The sequence below is a fragment of the Coptis chinensis genome, chromosome 2 (assembly GCF_015680905.1).
Source record: "Coptis chinensis isolate HL-2020 chromosome 2, ASM1568090v1, whole genome shotgun sequence".
NCBI classification, from domain to species: Eukaryota; Viridiplantae; Streptophyta; class Magnoliopsida; order Ranunculales; family Ranunculaceae; genus Coptis; species Coptis chinensis.
The window spans coordinates 58,756,782-58,762,781 of NC_141457.1; the positions used below are offsets into that span (position 1 = coordinate 58,756,782).

At 34.8% G+C, this 6,000-nt stretch overlaps 1 non-coding gene across 1 annotated transcript; it reads left to right on the top strand.

The window, feature by feature from the left end:
• Positions 1-4,994: 4,994 nt before the first annotated feature.
• Positions 4,995-5,103, top strand: LOC147516850 (small nucleolar RNA R71). The gene has a single exon (XR_015214605.1). It is a non-coding gene; the product is annotated as a small nucleolar RNA R71 (small nucleolar RNA).
• Positions 5,104-6,000: the final 897 nt, after the last annotated feature.

Here is a 6,000-nt window from a genome sequence, read left to right on the forward strand (position 1 = left end):
TAATATGGGATATACTCCTTATCTGGAGTTAGGTTTAAGATGATTGGTTTAAGAATAAAAGGTTTAATATATAAGACTCAAAAGTGGTTAACATGATAATCCTACTAGGTGGGATAAAGGCTTATTGGTTTACTACTTGACTTATCAGTATGATATTCCGCTTTGAATAGACTACAAGACCTAATGGCTATCTCCCCAGTTGATGCCACCTCGTGATTGACCAAATCAAGAATAAATGAGACTACACAACGAATTTAAGCACTGAAAAATGGTTGAGTCAACTTGGACTCAGATTTACGTAAAGACTCTCCAAGAAATTAAAATTGAAAGGCTCAAGTCTCACAGGTCAAGTCTCTATACTAATCATCTAGTTTGGTAGAAGTTTAAGTTGCTTTTTCATTTGAAATTCCTCTAGTGGTGTATTATATGAACTTACTCTAGACTAAGACTTTTATCAGTGAGATCTATTTCTAGTAATAGAAACTTAGTCTAAAAGTCTTACTAATCCTGGCCATGACTTATAATTTCCTATTTCATTAGCTAGTTTAAACGATAAAAATATACTTTTCACCTAGAATCACCATAATTCACATATAAACTTTCCAAATATTGTAATTAAAATATTGCAAAATTTTAATCCTCACCCCCCTAACTAAATTAGGCTCTCAATGACTAAATAAAATAATTGAAAGCTTACCATAATTGAAATAATCAGAGAAAAGGAGGGATATTACCTTAAATGCGTGCAAAATTACATCAGCTAAAATCTGTAGAATTTATATCCTTAACAAGACAAATAAGAGTGATGATTCATAAGGATCAATAATTACTACAACGACTAAATATTTGTCATATGCTCAATTCGTAGAGTTATACGTCTCTAAAAAGACAAAGAAAAGGTACTAGAGTGGAATGTAAGAGTCACATGTACAAATGACACGATTGAAAAATAAAAATAAAAAATAAACAATGAATAATAATAATAATAATAATAATAATAGCTTAAATCAATAGTTTCATTGTTGCATGGAATACAAGATTTGTCTTGGTCGTAAAATAAATAAAGCTATATTAGACAATCAAGTACACGAGTGATCAAAAATAATTATTAAGAAAATGCAGAACTGCGATAGTCCAAATTTCTCTACCAGAAAATCAGTTAATAAGCTCGGATTGATTATCCCAATACAACTCCATTTTCCCAGGCCACTCGCCTTCTCATAATCGATTCGACAATCATAAAAACATCAAACAATATATCTTCAGGACATTTGTCACCCTTAGAATAAAAGAGACAGTCCCAACCCCGATTTTCGCATTCTTGTTTTAAAAAAAAAATCAGTTCATGGCATTGTTATCAAACAACTCTCCTTAACAGAGTTCTGCGTGAATTTATCGTTTAGTTGCCATGTGCAACTGTTTGCGAACTTATCCTCGAGCTTTCGTAATGCGTATGGCCAAACAGAGGGTAAAATAACACAACAACACTACTGGAACAATACTGCAAACAGTTGCTCAGTAAACCAAAAAAAAATCGTCCTGTACAAAAAAAACTTGTTTCTCTGGAATTTTTCAAGCCTAACTACAACACCCTTCCTTCTTCACAGTTCAACACCCATTAATACCTTCATGTTTTTCCCATTCTCCTCAATCAACAGCCAACAAAAACTGAAAAATTAATTCAAATCGCGAATTTCAACCACCCATAATCGAAGCTGAGCGGTGATACATCCATCGCGGTTAATCAGGACGTCCAAATTAGTAATTGACCGGTGGTCGATCTTGCCGGTGAGCAAGTGTTGAACGTTTTGGATAGGGATGGAAGTGTGCGTCTGGTGATGGGTGGAGTTAAATTGTGATGAGGTGGTTGTTATTTGTGAAGGGTGCGGCTGGAAGTATGCGACTTGTGATGGATGCGGCTGGAAGAAGAAGAAAACGTTTTTTTTTTTTTTTTTTTTTTAGGCCCAAAATCGATTATAGAGAGTTTGACTAGGATTGGGATTCAAAACAAGGTGGGATTCTAACTTACTAGTCAGGAACAGAGATCTAGTCCGTAATGGAGAAGAATTCCACCTTACTAAAGCACAACTTAACATATATATGTGTCGCGCATACATTTCAAAGCTCATATCAATTTCATTCTTATTCATAAAAACTAATCACTCACTCCATAAACTATTGATATTTTAAGAAATTAAAAACAACTAATCCCATGACAGTAGAAAATAAAATTAACTTCTACGTAAACTCTTCCATATACTATACCATAACGAGTAAAAATAGATTAATTCTACGTGCTCTTGATACTTAAAGCTCCTTCCCGAACCTTTTGTGGTGATGGGATAGAAAATATAGAAATGTAGAAAGTGTTGATGTAGTGAACGCAAGAGATGCTACAAAATATAGCTTTATAGGAAAACTTTCAGAAGTGCTCCACGTCATTACTAATCCTAATCGTGAAGCTACAGCTTCCTGACGCTGGGTAGATTTCAACTCCTATCTTAACTCGAATTCCAAAATCTATCGCACTCTCCCTCTTTTTCCTTGCACGAACTGGGTTATGTTGGACTATCCTAAGTCCTCTATCATTGTTTGAATTGGATTTGGAGAAAGCTATTCACAGTTGGAAATATAAAAAGCTCAAGAATCATCAACTCACCGAATTCTTTAGCTTTATATTTCAGCACAGGTTCAGGTACGCATCTATTTTATTTTATTTTTGTTCGATTTTCTTGTCATGAGATACTATCTATTTAAACTACATGGGTTGCCTCCCATAAGCGCTACGTTTAATGTCGCCAGCCGACACAGAGGGGGGAAACTTAAGGTTACCCCCCTAACTAGCTTAGGTAATTGATTTTTTTTTTTTTTTTTTAATTTGTGGGTCTTTTATAGTCAGATTCCCTAGACTTAAAACTTGTTTGTAATCCAATTTTTGCTCTTTTTATCTTTCTTCTTTTCCATGCGTGGCCTATACATTTTAGTAGAGAGCGAGTCATCTTAATTAAATCTTTGATAAATCTACAATTAAAAGTAGCTTGACATAAAGATGCTCGAATGTTTTCTATTTTTTTATGAGGTTGACCAGTGTCTAGTGGATGGGTTGCATCTAGCAATGCATTAGTCTGGTGTATAACACTATCCTTGTTATAATTCATGCCTAATTGTGGTACACATGATAAAAATGGATCTTTGTAGTGAGTGTTCCTAAAACTTTTATTACTATTGTGTGTATTGCACATAGATCATCCATCTTTTCCGTATCATCGTCAGGGTTTCTAAATAATGTAAAGATGTTTACATCTACTCTCATATTCCCGAAAGTGATGGACATGTTCCCATTCCTACAATTAATTAAAGCTTCTGTTGTAGCTAAGAATGGTCTACCCAAGATGATAGGAATTTGGTTTCCATTTGTAGGTAAAATGTCAAGAACTATAAAATCAACGGGGTAATAAAAATCAGAGACCTTGATAATCACATCCTCTATTATTCCTCGTGGAATCTTAATAGATCTATCAGCTAACTGTAGTCTAACATTTGTTGGTTTCAAGTCTTTTAACCCTAGCTGTTTATAAACTGAGTATGGTAATAAATTCACACTAGCACCTAAATCCAATAATGCTTGATCAGTGTAGTCGTCTCCTATTCTACACATAACTGTAGGACTACCGGGGTCCTTATGTTTTACTACGGCTTGGTTCTGTAGAAAGGATGAACACCCTTGTGCAAGGAAAACTTCTTTTGGGATATTTGTTTTCTTTTTTACTAGGTCTTTTATGAATTTGGCATAGGAAGGCATTTGTTTAATTGCACTTAGAAAAGAAATATTGATATGTAGATTTTTAAAAATATTCATGATCTCATTATATTGTGCTTCCTTTTTGTTATCTTTTAACCTAGAGGGGAATGGTGCGGGTGGAATTTTTTCAGTTACCTGCTCTTTGGTTTTCTCAGTTTCAACTGGCTTTTCCTTATCTTTTGTTATAACAACTTCATCAGAATCAGGTATGTCAACTTTGTTATCTACTTTCTTTCCTGACCTAAGGGTAGATATTGAGTTAACTGCCTCTGTGGGTGCGGATGAAGGGGTGGTTTCAACTTGATAAACATTTCTATCTTTTGGATTTTGTTCAGGTTGGCTTGGTAAGGTTCCTTCGGGTCTCTCGGCTAGACTAGCTAGTATCTGATTGAATTGTTGGCTTATCTGTTGAGTTATTTGTTGAGCCATAATATCAATTTTTTGGTCAATTCTTTTGAATTCATTCTCGGTTTTGGTGGCTAAAGCTTTCATGCTTTCATCTGCGGTGTTGGGTTTGGTTTGGTAATTAGCCATATGATCAATAGCTAATTCTCTGTTCATGTTTGTTTGTTGTTGTTGTTGTTGTTGTTGTGGATAATACTGTGGAGAAGGTACTACTGCGCCTCTATTATTCATGTATTGTTGCCTATTGTTCCCTTGATAACCCTGAAAACCATATTGGTTTTGTTGTGGAGACATGTTCTGTCTCCATTGATAATTATTTCGTGGATCTTGGTTATAGTTATTACTAAAGTTATGGGCAACAAATACTGGACAAATTAGTGTATCATGGTCTGTGGCGAAACAACTTTCACAAAATTGATTAGCACTCATTGCTTGTTGAGGTTGATTATTCATTGGAGGGTTCAAAGTGAATGAATCAAATTTCTTGTTTAAGTTTTCGATTCCTGTGGTTAAACTAACTAGTGTGGCTTTTAATTCTTGATCACTATCATTTCTAACCTCATACATACCTGGTTTATTAAAACTTATCCCCCTATCTACCCGTGCCATGTCCTCATGGTCACTACTATTGGCCCAATCCTTAGAACTCTCAGAAAAGTTTTGCAAAAAAGTGTATGCTTCATCAGGAGTAAGACTAGTAAATCTTCCTCCATTCATTGATTCAATTAACTGACGATTCATAGGTGAAAGACCTTTTATAAAGTAATGTACGATGTTAAGTATGTCAAAACCATGATGTGGACAATGGACAAGTAAATCATTAAATCTATCCCATGTTGTATGAAACTCTTCATTAGGTTTTCCTTTGAAAGTTGAAATAGCCAATTGCATGGCTTCAGTTTTACGTAAAGGGTAATATTGTTTCATAAACTTTTGTGATAGTTGCTCCCAAGTAGTTATAGAATTAGAGGGTAGGGATCTATACCAACGTAGTGCGGCATCTTCAAAAGTCAAGGGGAACAACCTTAATCTAGTCTCTTCAGGGGAAAGATGAGGTGCTTTAAAAGTACTTAATATGCTCAAGAACTTACTTAGATGATTATACGGTTCTTCATTTGTTTTTCCATAATATCTTGACAACATATTAAGAATGGTGGGCTTAATCTCATAGTTATTGTTATTGTCGGGCATCACTATGCAGTTTGGTGGTTGAACCGCGATATGTTGAAACAAGGTGCTAAGAGTTATTTGATCAGCCATGGCGGCTAATGGTACTCTCTCTGGTGTATCCTCTAAGTTTACTAGTGGTGTGTGTGTTTCAGAATCAGAATCAGATCCTGAGTTTGATGGTGTGGTCTCTTCCAAAACCAGAATTGAAAGATTGTTACAAGAATTAGCTCTTCCGATTAAACGCGTTCTGGCTTAATCACTTAAAACCAAGTTTTCATGCACTAGATAATAAAGCTATGTAAAATAATCTAATATGCACTTAATTAACTAAATTATATTATCAAACTATATGATGCTAACTATTAATGCTAATTATGAAACCGCTAACAGGGGATTCACGGTAGAAGAGAAGCACTTACTGTTATAGCAAGCAAAACAAGTCCAAAAAATTTGAAATTTTTATAGAAGCTACCTGATACGTCCAGAAAGTAGCCTGTAAAATTTCAGAGCAATCAGAGCTTGCTAAGTCCCTCTTCTGTACTGTTAAATCCTGCAGAGTCCAGTGAAGAAGTTTTCTGCACACACTGTAAACAATTGATTGAATAAATACGTAAAAGAGAACT